The sequence below is a fragment of the Mus caroli genome, unplaced genomic scaffold (genome assembly GCF_978045245.1).
Source record: "Mus caroli unplaced genomic scaffold, Mus_caroli_1 scaffold_4, whole genome shotgun sequence".
Classification (NCBI taxonomy): domain Eukaryota; kingdom Metazoa; phylum Chordata; class Mammalia; order Rodentia; family Muridae; genus Mus; species Mus caroli.
The window spans coordinates 40,621,122-40,644,308 of NW_028227259.1; positions in this window are offsets into that span (position 1 = coordinate 40,621,122).

Genomic DNA, 23,187 nt, shown 5'->3' on the forward strand with positions numbered 1-23,187 from the left:
GGTGTCTTAAGTGAGTCACATCAGTGGCTGCGTGTGTTAACAACTGAGCCATATAAAGTCAGGCTCACAGATTCCCAAGATCAGGACTGGGGCAGATCTTTAGGGGACCATTATTCAACTCACTCCAGACATCAAGGATGCAGTGGTTTGGGCGCCCAAGTAATTTCCAAAGGAGATGAAGATATCTCTGGGGAAATCAAGGATTCGGTGAAGTACTATGTTGAAAAAGTCAGCATCAGAAGTGCCACGTATGGGACCAGCCAACGTAGATGACATTGGCTCCATCCTAGCACCCACAATCTGATTCCCAGGGCCACAAAGGATTGTTAACAGAATGTGATTTATCCAGATAAGTCTTGGAAGTATACATCAGCATCTGTGACCCCACCGGTCATTACCTAGACAAAGCCACCCTGCCCCTAGCAGCAGATACTCTTCCTCTGTCCTTGGACTCAACCTGCTATTGCTAAGCCCAAGGTTTTCTGTATCTTCCCCTGAATAACTGGTTGAAGTCCAGGCTGTCACAGCTATGCCTATTTATGAGCTGCATTTTCTGTTACAGAGGCTGAATAGTACTATATACAGAAAAGTTCATGAAGCTCACAGGTCTGCGGTTCAAAGGCATGGCATAAGTTAGCCCTGGTGAAGGGGTCCTAGGGAGCTGGCATTGTGACGGTTCACACTGATTGTCAGTTTGACAGGATCTAGAATCTCTGAGAAGACATGCATCTGGGCAGGTCAATAAGGGAGTCTCTAGACTGTTGATTGAGGTGGAAAGCCCCACCGTGACCGTATGAGCCAAGTGACCGGTTGCACCTGACAAGGGCAATTTAAGGAGGGAGGGATGGTTTGTCCATCGCAGTGGGGAGGAGATGCGGCAGTGCCCCTGGTCACGTGGCATCTGCAATCAGAAAGCAGAGAGACAGACATGCATGGTGCTGTCCCACCTTCTCCTTTCTGTTCAGTCTGGACCCCCAGCTGTGGGAGGGTGCTGGCACACCCTCTGGGGACAAACCACACCTAATCCATAGAACCGTGGCCTGGTTTGAACCATGTCTCTCTTTCAGGATGTTGGGCAAGTAGGCTAACTTCTCTGTGCCTCAGTTTCCCCCACCTGTAAGATGGAAGCTGTGATAAAACCTCTGTGGTGGTATCTGAGACTCAGGAGTGCCATCATTTTATAGTCTCCATTGTGGCTGCTACCCATGCTTTGGCTTCTAATTCTGTGCCCTTGGGATTGCTAGTTTTACTTGACCCTGCTGGACAAGCTGGGTGGAGGATGCTTTTTATGGTTGTATTGCTAGCCCTTACGCTGGCTAAGGGAACCCATCCCTTGGAGTACTGTGTGCATCTGCAACTTAGAGAAGCCCAGTTCCTGGGATGGGCTTCAGACTCTGAACAACTTCCAGAAGTCTGTGCCCTCTCAGACAGGATCATGGGAGGAGGCTTCATGGCAGCTTTGATGGCTAGCAAAGCCTTCCACTGCTTGGCCACATCAAACTGGAGATCCTTCATCTTTGTCTATTTGTTTAGAAATGATATTAACAGTTACCTGGTGCTCTCCTCTCTCAGCTCCTGGCACATCCTACTCTACTTGATGTGACTTCCCTACGTGGAACCCACCTTCGCTGCTGGAGGTGCTCTGCATGCAGCCTCACTAATGATGTTTTCCAGCCCACCTGTCAACTGTCAGTCAGCACACAGATGTGGTGTAGAGAGGCAGCTCTTGGCGAGTGAGGAACCAGGTGTTCCCCAGCCCCATCCCAACCCATCACTTTCCCAAATGCTTCTCCTCCAGCCAGAATTTCTCCTTACTGCTTTGTCAAAATGGTTAGGCCTTACCCTTCAAAGTCCTTACTTTACATGGTCTCTGTTTGTAACTGGCCTCATTCTATACTCTAATATGTTTCCATGTGATTCTAGAACACAAGTAAATGCTGGCAGAACAACTTCCTTTTTTCAAGGCCCCCTGTGTCTAGAATGGGGATGATATGCTCCTGAAACCCACCCCCACCAGCAGGCTCCACCTCTTAAAGGTCCCAGTACCTCAAAACGTCACACTGGGGACCAAGTCCCAAAACCTGAAATATACTCTGAGCATCCATTCAACGGGCATCTGCTTACCGTACACTCAGCCTCTATCCAATCAGAAAGTGTGAAAGCCACATTCCAAGGCACAGCAAGGAAATTCAAGTCCAGTGTATGCTGGAGGCAGGGTTGCCCATGACACCATTGTGACATTCCGTCTTCTAGGTGTGTCCTTTCTCCAAAAACACCCATTCATAGGAAAAGGCCAAGCATCACCAAAGCACATAACATGTACACAAAACTTCAAACCCAGTTTGCAGTGGCCCCTAGCATTTTATTTGCCTCTATGCTCCCCAGCACTTAGCCACATGGAGCAGCCGGGAATGGTCAGGAAACAAAGCGGCTGTCTCTGTTTCTTAGGTTATGCTCATAGGAATGAACGCAGTAGGTGTTACTGTGGGGCTCAGGGGCATATGCATGTGTTTAGTGTTGCATTGAGGGGGAGATGGTTTTAAAGATCTAGTTAACATCCCGACAGTTGCTAATTTTTCCTAAATTTCTTTTAAGATCCATTTCCCTTCGGCATGTGAGCCTCTTGACATTCTGGAAAGGCTGTGGTGAGGGTCCCCTCTGGGCCCCAGCTTCCTCTTCTGTGGATGGGTAGAAATGGCCACAAAGGCTCTCCTTTTCAGTTTCAGTCCCGAATGTGAGGCTTGTCAAGTGCTCCCTACTTGGTGTTCCATTTGGGATTTCAGGGCCCAGCACTTCAGTTTTTTATGGACTCTTTAGCAGGACAGACAGAGGTAGCAGGGTTGGAATATGGGGGGGAGGGCACTTATTAATGGAATGGACAGTGGCTATGGAAGCAGAGTAATCCCCTGACCAGCCAGCTGCAGGATGGAGCCTCCAGGATGCTGGTAGTGTAGCTCAGGCCAAGTCCACAGGCCTTCGACCCAGGAAGCCAATGGGATGAGTCTCAGTCAGAGTCCAAGGCCCTAAGAACCTGTAGGGGGCACCAGTTTGAGTCCAGGGGCCACAGACAGACATCTCTGAGCTCTGATGGCCAAAACCAATCAGGGATAGTGTCTGGCTCCAGCACAGATAGAGCTCTTTGTCATGCCCTTTGTCTGAGCTAGCTGATGGTCCCCACTAGGTCAAGAACAGACCCTACCCACACTGTCTACCAATCCACATGCCAGCCTCCCCAGATCACCCAGGAACAGGGCTTCACCAGTCTGTGTACTGCTAAAACACCAAACTGACCCTAGAGTGAGTCACCTGTCACACACAAACAAACTTCAGGCACTGCATTGTGGTTGGCCTGGCAGGGCTATGCAGATGACAGGTCCCCAGACCCTCCCAGAAACAGGCGCTCCCTGGTAGAACCATGCCTTCTTCAGTGGACTTGAGGCTGACCACACTCCTCCAAAACAATCTTCATTCTTCCAGGTGCCCACGCTCCTATCCCTTCCCTGCTGGCCCAAGGATAATGGTTCACATACTTGTTGTGCCTCAGCTGAGATCTCTCCAGAGGCCCCTCAGACCCCACACCATGCTAAAACTTTGGACACTACCCTGTAAAGCAGGGAGGTCTCCTCAACTATTGAACTCCGCTTAGAGTGCAGACCCTTCTTGGAATCCTGGCTGGTACAGATGCCATGCCCACCTGGAAACTTCCTGAAGCAGCGGTCTTCAACCTGTTGGTTGCTAACCCCTGAGTGGGGCGTTAAACGACCCTCTCACAGGGCACCGGTGTCTCTTAAGACCATTAGAAAGCACAGATATTTACATTATGATTCATAACAGTAGCAAACTTACAGTTATGAGGTAGCAATGAAAATAATGTTATGGCTGGGGGTCACCACAACATGAGGAGTTGTATTAAAGGGTCACAGCATTAGGAAGGTTGAGGACCACTGTCCTAGAGCCTTAAGGGAGAAGAGGCCCCACTGTCTACTACAGGTCAAGAGTTCAGTAGCAATGGGTGATGATGTCATGGATGAGAAGAAACCCTTTTGCCTCTATTCTTCATTTCTTTTCTCTTCTTTCTTTCTTACTTTTATAGTTTCAGATTTACAAAACTTGAGCAGCGAGGGGGCCAGATATGCTTGTACCCATTTTGCAGATGAAGGAGAAGCAACAACCGTTTGAAATGACTATGGTGATGACTGCCACACTGCAGTGAGCACCAATGCCACCAATGTACTCTCTGGATGTTCCTCCAGCCACACTCCAGGGGATGGGGGAAGGTGACCAACCAGGCAGGCGATATCCTGGTGTGATGATTGACACTGCTTGTCAACTTGACAGCATCTAGAGTCACTTGGAAGACACACCTGTGGACACACCTGTGAGATTGTCTTTAGAGTGGGTCCTTTGAGGTGGGATGGCCCAAATGAGTGCAAATGGCGCTATTTCATAGGCTGGGCTCCTGGACTGAACACAAAGGAGAGATGGAACATATCAAGATCATTCGTCTCCCCAGCTGTGGATGGGATGCGACCAGCTGCCTCAAATTCCTGCCGCCATAACTTCTGAGCCTCGGATCCTGAGCTGAACCGTTTCATGTCTGAACGAGAAATAATTAAGATTTATGGGGAAGATGTCGGCCAAAGAAGGAAGCAAGGTAGACACCAGAAGAGCTCCTTCTGCCTGCCTGAGCCACAGCCCCCCCCCCCCGTGCCCCCTTCACCTTCCCATCCTTGTGCTCAGGCTGCCCAATCCCAGCTCTGGAGTCCAGTAGGAATGGCCAGTCTCTGTGCCTGCTATCACCCCTGCACCAGCTGTGTCAGTCACACCCCGAAACCTCTGCTCCACTGGAGTAGCAGAGTCATGAGCTGTGAGGGGTCAAACAAAGCATGCTCTCCCAGACCTCAGTTTCCCCTTCCGTAAAGTCAGGAGGTGAGGGCAGGTCGGAATTCACCCCTTCCAGTTTAACATGCTCCCATGTTGCTGGCTGTCGCTGTGTTGAGAATTAGCCAGGCATAAATCAGAACCCAACTGAGGGCAGCTAAGGTTGAGCAAGCCAGTGCATGAACCCGGAGAATAATGACCAGATCATGTAATCTCATTTGGCTCTTTATGCTTCTCACTCCCAGCATTCCAGGATGGGCCAGCTCCAGCAAGGCCTCTCGCTCGTAGAAACAGCTCATATTAAATTATTTAGCCAGCAAATGACTATCAAAGCACCATGCCAGAGTCAATGCCACAGAGAGGCTGGATTCGAGTAACAACGGCACTGTCTGCTTCAATTAATTATTGGATTTTTTTAAGGGCCCACAAATGGATACACACAATTCATTGCTTGCTCTGGGGAGCCAGGGTCCCCGGGAGCTTTCACAAAGTACATGAACTCACTAGAGAAGAGCAGAGCAGAGTGTGCTGGAGATGGGAGTCAAGTGGTAGGTTGCACTGCAGTCAGCCTTCTGGGGCTCAGTGGGCCTCTGTGAGAAATTAAACATTTGTCCCGCTGGCCAGTTCTGGCCTGCAAGCCCTAAACTGCCCTTGAACATCTGACCTCTGCTTGACTTCTCTTGTTTTCCTTTTTATCAGCCATAGCTTACAATGGCTCTCAGTTGTACACTTTCCCCTTGTTTCTCTGACCCACTGCAGAGGTCGGGTGGAAATCTTTGCGTGCAGATTCCCTGGCAATTGAATTTTGATCCATTTAACTCGGCCTGCTTCCTCCTGGACCGGAACCCTTCTAACATGCAAAATGCGTCATTCAGTTCTGAGACAGGACCTTGAAACGAATGTAATGCTTCTAAGAAGAACGAAGTTGGCTTCGTGAACACACGGCTATGACGCGGAAGATGTGTAGGTATCCGTGCACTGGGCTCCTTACCCAGCACGGAATGTCCCTGGGCTGTTGTCACTTGTGCCCTCCACGCCCGCAGGGGTCACCAGCAGGACAATCTTCACCACACACACACACACACACACACACACACACACCCACCACTGTCCTTTGCCAGTGTGCTGCTTCTATGGTACTGGGTAGAAACCAAACTCCCAAACATAAAAAGGCACTTACTAGGAGCTAAGGAGCTGCAGCAGGTGAGGTGCTGTCCTCCCAAAATTAATGGGGCCTGCAAGCCTAGAAATACGACCACCTTTGCAATTAGGGTCATCTTTGCAATTAGATGGTGAGACTCTTAAGATGAGGTCACCCTGGGTTTAGGGGTTCTTGTGGGAAGAAGAAATAGCCACATGGAGCGTAAAATGGGCAGAGATGGACTGGCATGGCCCCAAGCCAGGATGCTGAGGGTTGCCAGCAAAAGTGGCAGCAGGTCCCATCCAGAACCTTCTTTGGAGGACCTGGGACAGCTGTGGGCCTGTGGACATCTTAACTGGCACTGGAGCTCTGAGGTTTTGTGCCATGGTTCATGTCGACACTTGGGACATTGCTAAGTAACTACTGCAGAGGTACTGTATCCAAGGAGTGCTCACCCTCGAATGTTTTCACACGTTCCATGCTAATTCTCATTAGCTGTTTATCTACCTGAGGGCATGTGGAGATCAGAAGGAGACTTGTGGGAGACAGTTCTCTTCTTCCACCTTGTAAGTCCCAGAGATTGGACTCAAGTCCTCAGGCCTGGTGACAAGCACTCTTTCCCTCTAAGCTATCTCCTCAGACCCTTAAATAGCTCCGGGTCAGACAGAGCCACTCATGCAGTGGCTAAGGGGGAAGTGAGTGGAGCTGTGATTGCCAAGGGAGACATGAACAGGGTTGAACTTCCGGCCACTGCGCCTGTATGGCCAGGTGTCTCCAGAGTCTGCCTTAACTAATCCTGGAGACAAGAAAGCCCTGTTCCTGTCTGTGTGGCGACAGGCTCAGGAGAAAATGTACACCTCTGAAAGGGTGTCTCTAAGACCCGGTGTCTCTGAGAGCTCTGGAATGGTGGACAGGGAACTCGTTCACTGCACATTCTGGGGTCTCCTGTGTGTGGTGAACGGGGTGTCCACCACACACCAGCACCCATCAGACTGAAGCAACTTGAGATATGCTGGAAATAAAGGGAACGGAACAGCGCTGTTTGGTTCATTCCCTGCATCCTCTGGCTTCCAAGGCAGATTTTAAACCTCCAACAATGAGCGTTGAATGTGAATGGAAAATGTTTGCCCAGCAAAAGACTCATCCATTTCCCTTGAAACCTGGAGGCAGCGCCAAAGACTGGGCTTGTCGAGTTCTCTGCTTCACCCAGCGTGGACAGAGACGAGATGTAGAGGCGATACTGCTAATTATGTTTTTCGAGGAGATTAATTTTACTGCATCAGTATCTATCTGCTCCTCCAGAGTCCGCTCAGGGGTGGGTCATGCCTTGGCTTTCGTCTCTGCAGTGCTTGTTAATAACTAGGTCACCTTTTACCCAGGCACTCCGCCTGCCACAGGCCAGAAGCTTCCAACTGTAGCAGCCCTGAAGAAGCCAGGCAGCACCTCCCTGCTGAAGTCGAATCCCTGAGGTCGTGAGTGCTTTGCCATAGCTGATATCAGCAGGGGCAGAACCAGATTTGCCTGATGTTCCACAAACCCTGGGATATACTGGGGTATACTGTGAACTCTCACCATACCCTATAATGTGGGGATCATTGCCCCTGTTTCACAGCTGCAGAGGCTGCTTTTCACCTGAGCACAACATAAGGCATTGTTACCACCTCATCCCAAAGCTGGGCTCAGGGCAGTTTTCCCCAAAGCCAGTGCTTCTTAGGCAAGCTCCATACCACTGAAACCCTTTATTGACCAAGCTATTTACAATTGTACTGAACATACCAACACTGGCAAGTTTTCCTGTCTGGTGGGAGACAGGACAGGTGGAGGTAGGCTGGAGGTTCAGGTACACTATCAGCACCAGCATTCCAGCCATAGTATCCTCTAAAATCATCACACCCATAGCATCCCCTAAGATCATCCCACCTATAGCATCCCCTAAGATCATCCCACCTATAGCATCCCCTAAGAGCATCCCACCCATAGCATCCTCTAAGAGCATCCCAGCCATAGCATCCCCTAAGATCATCCCAGCCACAGCATCCCCTAAGATCATCCCAGCCATAGCATCCCCTAAGAGCATCCCACCCATAGCATCCCCTAAGATCATCCCAGCCATAGCATCCCCTAAGAGCATCCCACCAATAGCATCCCCTAAGAACATCCCAGCCATAGCATCCCCTAAGGGCATCCCAGCCACAGCATTCCTAACAGCCAGGCAGGATCGCATCCTCTGTGGTGCTCACATCCCTCTATAGGACCAGCTATGTGGCCAGATTCTCCAGCCAGATGAAGTTGCTGAGCTGCTGGGACAAGACACAGAGCAGCAGCCCATAGCTTGTGCCGTGGTCCACACTGTTGACAATACAAGGTGTTTTTGCCTGTCACAAGAGCAAGCCACACTATGGTGAGTATCAGGCATGTGAGTGTCTGTGTGACAGCAGACACACAGCAATTCCTAGTAATCCTTGGTTCATATAGGTGACAAGTGGCAGATGTGCTGTATCTCCCAACATTCATTCTCCCATGAAATTGAAGTGTTTTTCAAGCCTGCATCCGTCAAGAGTAAAAGCTCCACTGTAGTGAACCAGGGAGAGGCTCAGCATGTGCCTCAGCATGTGCCTCAGCATCAGGCTAAGGACCTGAGGTCAATCCCAGGGACACATATGATGGAAGAAAAGCAACTTCAGGTTGTCCTGTGACCTCCACATGAATGCTATGTCACTCGTGCCTATAAGCATAAATACATACATACATACATACATACACACACACACACACACACACACACACACCAGGAGTATAATACATATATTTCTAATTGTCTCACTTCTCCAGCAGCAATTAAGTCCTGGCAAGAAGATGTGAACAGAAGTCAGTGGCTGCACCTAGTACCAGGTCTCGCACTCACAGCCTGTGTTTTATCAATATGCCACATCTACAGTGGGAAGGAGCCTGAAGGGGCAGAGCATAGTGTCCCCATCCAGAACTCTGAACCACGTCCCTCCACATTGATCACTCTCCTAGTGAAGCCACTGTTATTCTGGATTTGCTGATACCAGAGCCAAACCTAATTGAAGCTGTATTTACTTCCTGTGGCTCATTCTCTAAGGGTCTCACTGAGTGGCCCCCACATAACTCAGGTTTGCTCTGTTTCAGGTTTGGAGTCAGAAGCTGGAAACTAACATCCTGGGCTGGGATCATGGGATCACTCTCCTCTTTCACTTTCCAAGGGCCTTTGTGTTCCTCAATTTGCCTTCTACACTAACAAAAAGTGTCTCTGTAGCCTGTTTACCTCTCGTAGTGTCCTTCCTCTGTCCTTGTCTCCACTTGTGATGGCACTGGGCTGTGTAGATAATCAGAAATCTCCACATCTGGGGTCTTTCCCTTCTTCACACTTCCAAAACCCTTCTCCTATGGTGAGGGCTGTCATGGATTCAGGTCATATGCCTAGCTGGCGGAATATCATCCAACCTAAATGGCCTCCACCTTTGGTTGTCCCCACATGGGAGTATTCATTAAAAACTCATATTTGAAAGCCCTTTCTCCATTTGGAGATAGAGCCTCTGAGGGTGCCTTAAGAGTGACAGGATCCTAAAGCCTTCATCTGTGCCATTCTTAAAGGAAGGACCACCACCATGAGAGAACATGGGAGAGAAAATGCCATTGGCTTCGCCTTGACTGACTTGATCTGCAGCCTCAGGTACCAGGGACAATGATTTTCTGCTGTATAAGCCTGTGACTCTTGATCAGGGACATCTAGTCAAACTATATACTGTCCTTCAAAAGTACCATGAAGTGGAAACTTCTAGTTCTCTGGAAAGTTAGTTATGCCAAACAATGTCTTGCTGGGGCACACAGGTGAAAGGATGTCTTGCTAAAGCAGACACATGAAAGACTGTTTTCCTGAAGCAGACACAGGTATAGGATGTTTGGATATAGCAGACATGTGAAAGGGCTCTTGATGAAGGAGTATAAATATGACCCCACAGACAGTAGGAGGTGAGCACTGAGCTTTGGTTGGTTTGCCCTGCCTTGCTATTCTTCACTAAAGGCACACATGTATTGGTTTGCCTTACATAGTGTTGTTGAGCTCACCTTGTGGTGACACTGCCATTGAGAGAAGCTCGCCTAAGAACTGCTCCTGCGGTTCCTGTGGCAGCTTGCTGCTTCTGAGGCCTCATCTTAGGCTGGTTGGTGATCCTTCCAGTTTCTTCAGGATTGAACTACAGCTGTCTGGTGTCTGCTTGCTTGAAGGACTGGACTGCAGCTGCTGGTTCATGCCTGGTGTTTGCCTGCCTAGAGGATTGGTCTGCAGCCTACTGACTGAATCGCTTTTGGCGTTTGCTATTGAACTGAACTGCTGCCCAAGAAGATTGAGCTTGCCCCCAAAGAACCTATTGCTGAACAGGTCCATTTTCCCTATATCTGAATAACTTTTCTCTTCCACTACCACTGCTGGGTGGTGGGCTAGAGGAGAGGGTGAGCCCTTATTAAAAGTAGGTTGCATGAAATGTGTGCCTACAGTACTAGTCATTGTAGTTTGGGTAAAAGCACAAACCCTTTGTCCCATGGTTGTCAGCTGCAATGCTGCAGTCTAGACCTCAGATCTTCTGCTGGCATCTATGCTGCTGGTATCTATTTCATGGGTACGACAGGCCTATGCTCCACCCACGGGGGGTGGGGGGGCAATGCTCTCTGTCTGCCTTTCTGGTGGTGAGCAGAACAGGCTGTTAACCTTTGTGGATACAGGTTCTCTCATCTGTGTGAGAACCCCAGTGGTGACATTAGGTAGGCCAGCTCAATGTGGGTCAGAACCTGGCACTCAACATGCTCAGAGCAAAGATGTATAAGGGTCAGCATTTGAGAGTTCAGAGGCAGGAGACACTACATCCCAGAAAAGTGTTCCCTTAGACTTTTAGGGATGTCATCTCAAGCCAAATGTGGATTCACAGCTTTGATGCAAAAATTAACTTCAGGACTAAGCAGTTTATGAAGCAGATGTGGGATCTAATAAAGATTTAATACTATCTTTATTAGTATCAGGACACGGCATACCTGAGAGCATGGGTATGGGCTTCTCAAAGAGACCAGCTCATCTCACTATTGTTTTTGTTTTGTTTTGTTTTGTTTCAACAATGACCATATACAAGATTTTGGTAGGCTTTGTTACTATATTTAAAGGGTTGCTAAGACCACTAAATGGGACACACACACAAACACACACACACACAGTGTTCCCAAGGTATGCCTGACATGATTACAATTGACAGTGTAAAAGTGCAGGCTGAAAAGATGTCTGTGCAGTTAAGAGCACATATTGACTGCAGAGGACCTGGGTTTGGCTGCCAGCACCCACATGGTGGCTCACGACTGTCTCCAACTCCAGGAGGCCTTTTCTGGCCTCCTCAGGTGCTGAACTTATGTGTGCTCCAGCATACACATAATTAAAGCTATAATAAATAAATTCCTGGAGGCTGGAAAGATGGCTCAGCAGTTAGCAAGCACCCACAAAGTGTCTTACACCCACCTCTAACTCCACTTCCGAAGGATCCAATTCCATCTCTGACCTCTGCAAGTACCAGGCATGTGTGTAGATGCATACAGGCAAATACTCAATTATGTGTTTTTAATTTTAAAAGTCTCATCCACGGGGGTGTAGGCTATGTCTTCTGTAAATATAGTTCTTGATTTTCTTGGAGATGTAGAGAAAGGGATGAGAATATATATATATATATATATATATATATATATATATATATATATATATATATATATGCTTTAAGCCTTCTGTTACTTTAAGTGGAAGGAGGAGCCAGGAGAATCCCTGGATTTCTGGAGTACAGCAGCAAACAGCAAAGGGACCATGTCTCAAATAAAGTGTAACAAAAGAAGTTGTCCTCTGACTTCTCTATGTGTGCTCTAGTGCACACACACACACATCATATATGTGTATATAAAAATAAATGTGTTAAATACATCACACCTAAGAGAAAAAATATTTATTACGAACTTGAGAGGCTTGTAGGTATACACAAAGTCTCCCAAGAAATTATTCCTACAGCTTCGACTTGCCCTCAGCATCTTGCCCTGTCGAAAATATATTATTGAATCACTGTTCCTTTAACATAAAATATCTGTATAGGAAAGGAGTAGCGACCCCACATGCCAGGGCTCTTGCCTCTCAGCTGGCGGCTGCACGGTGCTCCAGGGGGAGCGCTCCTGGCCCTCTCTGTGTTGCTGTAGTTTTGTCTTTCTGTCTTGTCCCCAAAAGTGGCCATCTCCAGTTTGTCAGGTGCCTCTGACTTAGCCCCTTTATGTAGCCCTCATTTACCCACCCTGACACACACACACACACACACACACACACACACACACACACACACTTCTCATTCAGCCATGTGGAGGGACTATCTTAGGAGCCAGGCTGGGTACATAGTGTGAGGAGCACAAGGAAGCACTGCTCTGCTCCCCACAGCCTGACTCAGGAGTACTCTGACCCTCTGCTTTGAGGGGCCAGCCAATCTCTCTCCGAAAGGTCAGGGGATATCTCAGGCTTTCAAGCCAGAGCCTTGCTCGGCACTCTTGCTGCTGGAGCCTAGAGCTGTGCTCCTCATGCAGGAGTGAGAAGCCCCGCTGTTCCTTGGCCAACCATCACAGGTCACTGATAGTCCTGTCGGATACTTTTTTCCTGCAATGAGATGGGTAACTCAGGCAACCTGTGACCCGCAATGTGGAGGACCTGGTGCTGTCCATGGTGCCTGTTTGTATTCTCATCATCTGCCAGGCAAGGCTGTTATTAGGACCGCCAATCTATAGATGAGGATTCCTTCGTGGAAAGTAGTATTGGTCTCATTTTAGGGGAGAAGAAATTGGTTCAGAGAGGCTTGGTAACTTGGCCATGGTCCCACAAAAGGAAATGATGACAATGAATTTGAATGATACGCCTCTGTCCTGTCATGCTGGGGGCTGGAAGGAGAGGGGACAGAGATGTGGAAGACAGTGGAGAAGGTTCCAACTCTCTAGAGGGTCAAGCAAGGTTCAGGCTGCAGCACCAGGCAAAGCTAAAGGGTGTGGATCAGTCCTAACTCTAGACGTGGGCTCCAGGCTCTGTAGGCAAGGCCTGTCCTTTTTCCTGCTGTGAATCCAATGCCACTCCAGCAGGTCCTCCCTATGTCCGCAGCATCCTGCAGCATGCCTGCATTGCGCACAATAAATTAAGATCTTCAAGCTGTAAAATCGACATTTGGACTCGAGTCACGTGCAAAGGGCTCAGCCTGCCTGTGTGAACTGTGAAACAAAGCAACTTTGGGCAGAGATGGCCACTCTCCTTCCCTGGCAGGCAACTCTCATCCTCTGTGTGGATGAGACAAGGGTGTCAGTGATGAACATTGTGGGGCACAGCCTCACCTGGGTACAGTGACCTATCAGTATATTTACTGGATAACATCCAGCCATGGCTGCTTCCAGTCTCATGGCTCTGTACCGTCTAACACAGCAGTGGCTGCTGGCGTTCTGCCACCCAAGAAGGCGCAGTCACCCCACACTCCTGAAGCACAGCATGGTGAGGGGAACTAGGCAGCCCTGAGCCCTTCTCTCCCTGACGCCCAGCAGTTGTGACTGCCCTCTGGGGGCAGCATTTGGTGGCCCCACAGATGCTACAGTATGGAGAGAGACCATTGCCTACTGCATCTGGCTCAGTTGCAGAATGATAAAGATAAGCCATGGGCCCATCTCCCCAATAAATGGAGGGATTTGAACAGTCTCTCCCCTTGGGGATGTAGAGCTTGCTCAGCGGTTAAGATCACTTGCTCTTGTTAAAGGACCCAGATTTGAGGACCCAGCACCCACATGGCACTTACGACCTCCTATGACTCAAGTTCCAAGGGATCCAATGCCCTCTCCTGACCATTTTCTAAGCTCTTCTGGCACCAGGCACACACATGGTTCACAGACATACATGCAGGCAAAACACTCATACACATCAAATAAGACAAACCAAAAAAAAAAAAAAGCAGTTAGCAGCCTCATGCCCCTGGCTCAGCCCCACACTTACTGCTAAGGAGTGCCTAGTATTTCCAGGCACTGTTTTCAGTGAGACACAGGAATGGTGGCCAAGAGCAAGCCCTACACTTCGGGAACTAAGAGTCAGGGTCGGAAGCACACAACCCCACTCCAGAGGGCATAGCAGGCTGGTAGAGATTAGAATAGATCCTGCCCCCACAGGACTCAAAGGACAGTGTGATAGCCATTCTGTCATTCCCGAGGGTGGAGAGATGCCAGGGCTCCAGGACTCAGGAGTGCTGGAGCAGCACAGCTGGAAAGGACAGCAATAGCCACATGCCAGAGGACCCCCAGCCATGCTCTCCTGAATTCAGGGCTGGCCTTGACATAGATACAGGGGACTCCCTTATAGGCTTAGGCAAGCATGCAGTCTCCCTTCTATGTCTCGGAACCCCTGAATGTCTCAGTAACAGCCAGCCTAGTTTCCAGCAGGGCTATTTCTGGGCTGCCTCAGGACAGCAAGCTCTGGGCTAAAAATGATTAGTACCTGAAGTGCTTCTAAGGGCACCTTGCAAGTGCTTACTTACAAGGTAGACTGCTCAGTGACCAGGCAAATCATAGAACTGACAGAAGTCACCTCCCAGGGCCTCCCAGCAAGATGGCCCTGACTGCCGGCTCTTCAGGGATAAGCCAGCTCTACCAGCCTCAGATGCTTGGAAAGTTGGGAGGAGAGGTTTACTTTGGTTCATCATGGCAGGAAGGCATTGCAGCAGTAGTTTGGGGCAGCTGGTCACATGGCATCCACAGTCAGGAAGCCGAGAGAGATGAACACGGATGCTCAACCCACTCTCTTGTTAGTCAGATCACAGCCTCTGGAACTGTGCCTCCCACATTCAGGGTAGGTCTTCCCATCCAATCTAGAAAGTCCCTCACAGACATGGTCAGAGGTGTGTCTCCTAGTTAATTCCAGTGCCTGTCAAGTGGACAGTCAAGAGTATCCATTACAGAAGGCCTTCTTCTGCAAATGATCAGGGAACAGCCAGCTGCTCACAGCTGCACTGCAGGTGACATGAAGCTCACATACCTCCAGTTAGGAGTCCAGTGCTTCCCAGTGACCATCCTCCTGTCTGCAACCTTCCCAGTCTCACATTCTCCCTCCAATGTAGGCAATGCCTGTCATCCCCATATTTTCGGGATCAAACTGTCCTTCACTCTAAGCCTGGGGTTAAGAATGTGCCCCGGGTCCTTTTCCTTGACAGTCTGTCTTGGCTCAGAAAGTCCTTTCTTCACACGATCTCAAGGACTCTTGCTCAATACTACCAACCCAATTCCCCCATAAGATCCTGTGGGCCAGATGAAGTGGGACAGCCATCATGTTAACATCTTAGAAGCTTTTAAATGGTTAAACCCAATTAAACTCAGCAGCGCCACCCTCTGAGGCATGTGCCCAGAATAACTGAAAACAGGACTCAGTGGACGTGGGCACTCCTCCGTGTGAAGCAGATTTGACACTGCTCTAGCAAAGCACACCACATAAACAGCATAGAGGAGGAAAAAGGGAATGTGGCTGGTGGTCTCAGAGGGGTCAGCCCGTAGTCCTCGGTTCTGCTGACTCTAAACCCACTCTGATTCTGGGGAAAGCAGGGGAGTCTGTAGAGGAGAAGGAGGCTGTGCCCTTCATGTCAAACAGAATGGAGAGGGAGAGCAATCCAGGAAGGACCCTGGGCAAATGTAGTCCAAGGCCTTGCTTCCTCCAACTAGAAGCTCCTCCTAGATCTATCCCTTTTCCAGTGATGTCCCTTTTCCATGTTAGGGATTCATCAATGGATTCATCGATGGACTAATGAGATCAGAGCCCTCGTTCACTTCACTACAGCCATCAGCTGGCACAAAGCCTCTGGGGAACATCTCCGATCCAACCCAGAGCATGGGCGTTATACTGAAAGGTGACAGTTGTCTCATGTCCGTCGACAGTGAGTGGGTAAAGTGGACTTTCTGCATGCTGGCGCCATATGCAGCCCTAAGAGCAGGGTGTTCTGGGTGCTGAGACAAAGATGAACGTTGAGGATGTAATACTGAGTGACAGAAAGCACTATGGGGGGTCAGGGGGGTCCATATGAGGGCCTGGTTCAAAGTTCTGAAATAGAGTCGAGCTCGTGGAACTTGGCAGACAACAGCACCTGCTTCTGACAGCACAGCGTCACTGCTTCAGCATCGGGAGACTTTGAATTGGATAGAAAGATGGTTTTACAGCTTCAGGCCAAGCTGTCAGGACATTAGACCCTTCAAATGGTTACATGCAAATTTCACAAGAGGCACATAAATTATGTATTATTTACATATATTAATATGGGCAGCTATAGGTCCTAGCTTTCTTCGGTGTTTAAAACCCTGTGCTCCTGGAGTGATAGCTCAGTGAACGGAGTAAATACTTGCTGTGCAAGCATGAGGGGCTGAGTTGGGAACCCCAAGACGCACACAAAACTGCGTGTGGTAGCCGATGTCCCCAGTGTCCCTACAGTGAGATGGGATGTGGAGACTCCAGAGAATCCCTTGGAGTCCTGGGAGCCAGCTATTCTGGTGCACATAGCAGTGAACGACACGAACCCTTGTTTCAAAGTAGAAAAAAGAGTCAACACATGAGGTTGTCCTGTGACCTTAACACACACACACACACACACACTATAGCACACATACTCCTGCACTCATACACACACATGAACATGCAGAAAAGCACACATGTTAAATAAGATTAAATAAACAACACTGTGGGGCAAAATTCTGTTCAGTTTACAGATGCACCCAGGGAGGGTGGATGATGAGAGGTACTTAGGACCTATGACATCCTGCAGAACACACATCTCCCTTAGAGAGGTTTTTGCAACACTTGAGGTTCAGGGGTCCTGGACCTGGGGATGAGGGGACTGAGCAGGGAAAGCTGGAGTCTGAGAGAGAGCAGGATACAGGCAAAGGTTCTGGAAAGTCCAGGAGGCTCATCTCCACGCCAGCAGTGCTCCATGTGGTCTGTGAGCACCAGGCTCCAGCTCAACAACACATAGCATAAGGAGGCATAGCCTGGCTGGCACGGGCGACTGATCTGGACTTTGAGAATGTCTCGGAAGGTTGAGATCTCCTGGAAAGACAGGAAGAGGTTCTAATGCCCTGGCCTCATCTGTGTGACTGGGCCTTTCCTGATGCTCAAGGGCTCTGGGAGGGAAGGACACAGTGGGATGGAAGGCTATAACCTTGGAAAGAGCTTTCAAGAAAGCCATGTACAGCCACATTCAAGTCCACCCTTAACTCCCTTGCTGTGGGGCTGAGTCTCGGCAGCCACTTTCCTCCCATCTAAAGATAGAGCTCAGCCTTGGCCCAGTGTCACAGCATAGGGGTAGGTGTCACGAAGGAACCACTTCACAGAGGTGAGCTCCCAGCAGTTCCCCCACCTCTCCTGGCACATCTCCTAGCGTTCTTTGGGGCAGGCGGGCCATAGTACTGTGCTGCCGAAGGGCCGCCCAGCCTCTTCCTCACCCACCAGCTACACTGTGACAACCTTTCATAGAAGGCACAAAGGTCCACAGGGAGGTACTCCATGCATCACCTCACTAAAACAAAATTCTTTGCAGCAGAAACCATGCCCATCACCCTTGGGACCTTATCAGGCCTGGAACGTAGCAAGTGTAAAGTCAATATTGATCAAGTGAATTGGATTAAGAGAAAACACACTGAAAATGAAATGAATTGAGAAAAACCAAACAGAGTCCAGGCGTCTGGAACGAGCTGAAAGGTGACTTCAAAATGAGATGCCCACGTGGTGACCACTGAGACCATGAAGGTGACCTTACTTGAAATTTACACCCTCATGTGTGTGTGTGTGCGCGCGTGCACGTGAAATGAGTGTGCCCATGCCAGAGTGCACACCACTCTGTATACATCACAGTGTAGCTGATGTGGAGGTCAGAGAATAACTTGAGTGAGCCAATTCTCTCGTTTCCATCATTTGGGGTCTGGGAATAAAACTCAGGTCATCAGGTGTGGCAGCAAGTTCCTTCACCCACTGAGCCAGTTCACCTATCCAAGTTAAGGGTCTTGAGGTCAGAACGTCCTTGGATTGTGCACTGGGACCCCACATCCGTGATAGTGTCCTTAAAGAATTGCACATGAGACCCACAGATAGAGAAGGCCTCGTGCAGTGGAGGCAGGAATGGGGATGTTAGAAACACAAAGTCCGCATGCACACCTTGCTTTCTGCCTTCTGGCCTCTAACAAGGTGAGAGGGATGATTTCTGCTGCTTTGGCTACAAAGTTTGCAATAATGCTACATAGTTGCAACCGACCAGCAGAAAAAGCACTGGTGCTTGGATGCAGTGTCAGCCCTGATTCTTGCTGGGGTGGCTGGGCCCCTAAACCTAAAACCTACTTTCTCAAGGGTTGCATAGGGGAATCTGGTTCCTACCTCTGACAGTCACTGTGATACGATGAGAAGAAAATTTCTTGGGTCAAGACCTATAATTGCTAATCAGCAGATACCTGAATAGATCCGTCACAGGCTGCCTCCCACCTGGGCTCTGGAAATTCACAGTGAAGAAATGATGCACCACACGCTCTACATGGGTCCTGTAATCTGGAGAAAGTGAGTCATTTCTAAGCAAGAGATGAGAATTAGGGTAGGAGACTGAAAGGGTTAGAGGCCAAGCAAAAAACCATTGCAGAGAATAAATGGCTCACTGAGAAGGTAGCAGCCCAACTGGGTTTTAAAGGACGCATAAGAGTTCCCTATTATAAAATACAAAGGAAGTGCATCTGAGGCAGAGGAAGAACACCAGCAGATGCTCAGAGAGCAGAAGTATGGTTTGTGGCTAGGGAAATGTGAGACCGGGGAGTCAGGTTGCCACCTGACAACCTAGCTGGAAAGGGCCATAGACTCTAATAGGCTCTACTGGATAGCCTATCAGGGGTGTTCATTTGCCCATGTTTACTGGTTTATCATAAAGAAAGTTACAAAGGAGACCTGAATAACAAGCAAAATGAGATTCACCAAACAAAGTTGAGTTAATTGGGAATGAATAGGGATTGAGTCCACATGCTAGGCAGACGGTGCATCTTAGGAGCCGAGCAAGAGGTCTCTGTAGGACATTTGAGACAAAGCCATTGGTCATCATAGCTCAGTATGGGGGCTGTGTTTATTCACCAGTGGTGTCCCCGACTGGTGATAGCGATAGTTTAGTCTATGCTGTGCTCCCTGGCTCTCTGTTTACTGCTGTGGATGTTTTCCCACAAATGTCTCCACCTCATGTGCAGCCAAGGGGTCCTAAACCAAGCTAGGATGATTGGTACCAGCGCCTTGTCCTTGAGCCCGCAAAACTGTTTGCTAAGTAAACCTCTTTTCTTTAAAGTTAGCCTGTCTCAGATATTTCATTACAGTCATTCAAAATAGACACATGAAGAAAATTGGTACCACGGAGTGGACTTTTTACTATGCTTGAAAATATGGAGGCAGCCTAAAAATGATTAAGGGAAAGAGAAAAGCAGACTTTGGCATTCCCTAGTTGCCTGTAGCTCTTTGTGTAGGGTTGAGGCCTTGTGGGCTTTCTCCCATCCCCTTTGGCATGTCTACTGTAGTGACCGATAGTCATGTTGGGGAGACTGGATGCGTGTAGCTTCTGACACTACTAGGCAATACAGTCTCAAAGCAAACTTCCTGTTCTTTTGGCCCTCAGACTCTTTCTGCCCCCTCTTTGGCCTTAAGCCTTAGGTGTGTGAGTTTTATTTCAGACACACCCATTTGCACTGGGCTCCTACAACTTCACATTTTGATAGGTTGTGGTTTTCTGTAGTACAGGCTCAGCCCCTTGCAAAGAGAAGTTCCCTTGGTGAGGGGTGAAGACTATCCTTACTTGTGGGTATAAGGACAAATATTCTAATGCAGTTAGGCATTGTGCTGGTTTGGTAAAGTGGTAGCTGTAGGTTCTTCTCCAAGAGTCATGCCGGGCGTGGTGGCGCACGCCTTTAATCCCAGCACTCAGGAGGCAGAGGCAGGCAGATTTCTGAGTTTGAGGCCAGCCTGGTCTACAAAGTGAGTTCCAGGATAGCCAGAGCTACAGAGAAATGGTTCTGCCTGATTTTTATTGTATTTTGTTTGTTTGTTTGTTGTTGTTTGGGAGTAGGGGAGAATTCAAGACTGGGCTCTATGTAGCCCGTTGCTGTCCTAGAACTTTCTGTGTAGACCAGGCTAGCCTCAAACTCATAGAGTTCCACCTGCCTCTGCCTCCTTAGTGCTGGTATTAAAGGTGTGTACCACCACTGTATGGTGAAACACATTTTTATGTTTATTTTTTAAATTTTGTGTGCATGTGCATGGATGAGTGCGTGTAAATGCCTGTATGTGTGTGCATGTGTGCATGCATGCATGCATACATGTGTGAGTGTGAGCATGTAAGTGTAAGCATGTGTGTGTGTATGTGTGCATGCATGCATGTGTGAGTGTGTGTATGTGTGCATGTGTGAGTGTGAGCATGTGAGTGTAAGAGTATGTTATCATATCCATCCACAGAAAGCAAACTAGAACAGCTACTAATGTCTCAGACTTCCTGCACACTCACTCCATCCCAAGTCCATGAACCTTGAACCAACTCATTAGCTGAATGCAGACTGACTTTGGGCTCTGTGTGAAGAACCAATGGTGCCCATTGCTCAGGAAATTCCAAGGCTTTTAAGCAGCTCCAGAAGACACCAGTGCCAAAGAGGCGGCACAGCTTACATTTGAACAGTGCCCACATCTGACCCAGAGAGTCTCTCAGTCATCCTAGGAGATGACACATCCTTTGATGAGGCTCATTCTAATGAGCAGCTCAAATTCTTTCTCCTTTGCCTGGTTTTGTGCACATTTGTGGTCCTACTGGGCATTCGATTCTGTATCCTTTTTCACAGCATAAGCATTCTTCCAAGTTATTAGGAACCCTTTGAGCATGTTCCTGCCCTGCCGATATGCCATTGTTTATTTAAGCAATCACTTATGGTTAGTCATCTAAGCTATCTCTAATTTGTTTTTAACCACTATTTTTTAGATGCTGCAATAACATCATTATGTGGAAACCTTGGCCATGTCTCTGATTATTTCCTTTGGAGAGATTTTATAAGTGAATCACAGAATCAAATAGGAGCAGCCTTTTGGAAGCAGTTGGGAAATGTGATCAAATTACTTCCCCACAAAAGACCACAGCAATGGAAAAGGATGGCTATTTGTTTATATTTTGGGTTTTGAGTCAGGGTTCATCTGTGTGGCTCAGATTTTCCTGGAACTTGTGATCCTCCTGCCTCAGACTCTTGACTGCTTAGATGGTTCAAGGGTGTAACCTGTCAGAGCGTTTCCAACATTGACGTGACCACTGCTTTACTGGAAATAGTAAATTTCTGAGCTAGAGAGATGACTCAGCTATTAAGAGCGCGTACTTTTCTTGTAGAGGACCCCAGTTCAATCCCCGGTACCCATATCAGATGACCCACAAGTGCCTAAGACTCCAGCATCAGCAGATCTCACTGTCTGGCTTCCAAAGATACCTGCACATAACCCTAAACACATAATTAAAAACAATAAAAGTAAATCTTAAAAATAGTACCTTCCACTCATTCGAAGGTCAGGAAATGACTTTTAGATTGTTTGTTTGTTTGACCATGTGCCCATATTCATGGGTGGTGACGCACACCTGTGTGGTGGCCAAAAGTCAAACTCAAGCATCATTCCTTAGAGGTACCATCCACCTAAATTTTTCGGAGACAAAATCTCTCATCGGGGCCTGAAGACAGCTAGTGATCCCAGATGTCCTCCTGTCTCTGCCTCCCCAGCACTAGGACAAGCATATGTCACCAGGACTGGCTTTGTATGTAGATTCTGCAGATGGAACTCAGACCCTTGCAGTTACATAGCACGCGCTTCACCAGCCGAGCTGTCTCTCAGTCCTAAGAGGTATTGGCTGTATCAACTGATGTTGGCAGGATGATCAGGGGTTGAAATAGCTGCAGTCTGTTCAAGCAGTAGCATACCTGCCCGTGAGCCATGTCCACAGCCTGCTTGCCACCTCCTAAAAGCACTGCTTCAGCTTGGGGGGCCCTGACACCAACAGGTTAGAGTGCTCACTGGAGGAAGAACAACAAACCAACCAAGAGCACACATCTCTACTTCGCTGAGATCACAGCCTACACTATGGGAGACAGAGTGACAGGCACCATAGGGCCTCCAGTTTTCCCCCATCTGCTTCTTTGGTGCTAAGAGCACATGGTGGAGAACAGGGCGCCCATGCAGCTGTAACCCAATGACTGCCAGGAGCCCCACGTGGCAGCTGATGGGGAATAGACCTCTCTAGAGTCATTAGTAGGAGTATAGTCACATTGACACCTTGATTTCTGACTTCTGGACTTATGGAACTAAGGGGAAAAATTGTTGTATTAGGCTACCTGTTGGTGGTGATTTGGTCTGACTGCCACAGGCTCGTTGCTCTGGCAGGGAGAATTGGCTACTGGTGTAAAGGCCCTGGGATGCTCCAGCCGTGTGCATTTGAAGGTGTCGGGGTGCACAGGCTTCATCTGGGCTCTGCTGCTCTGTGCTGATGAGCTGAGCCAATTACGTCACCTCTAGGTGCCTCAGTTTTCCCTTCTATAAGTTAATGATAGTATCAAGTGCCCCAGGGGACTTCAGACTGGCACATGTTGGTCACCCAATACTGATTGTTTTAGTTTCCTGTTGCTGGGATAAAATGCCTGGACAAAAGGAGCTCTAAGGAAGAATGGGCTTATTTGTTTAAAGTTCCAGACTACAATTTATCACTATGCGAAGTCAGGCAGGAACTTGAAACAACTTGAAGTTATAGCCAGTCAAGAGCAGAAGAATGAATGTCAGCATGCTCATTGGTGCTCAGCTCTGTCGCTTTGCTCTCTACACTTAGACAGTTCAGGAACCCTAGGGAATGGTGCTGCCCACAGTGAGCTACGTCTTCTCACATCAATAAATACAATCAAGACAACTCCTCAAGACATGCCTGTAGGCCAACCTGATCTAGGCAAGTTCTCATTGAGACTCTCTTCCTAGGTGACTCTAGATCTCCTGAGACTGGTGTGCTGTCTGGCAGTGGCAGTGTCCTCACATCTCTCTGCTTCCATCCCTGTGACACCTT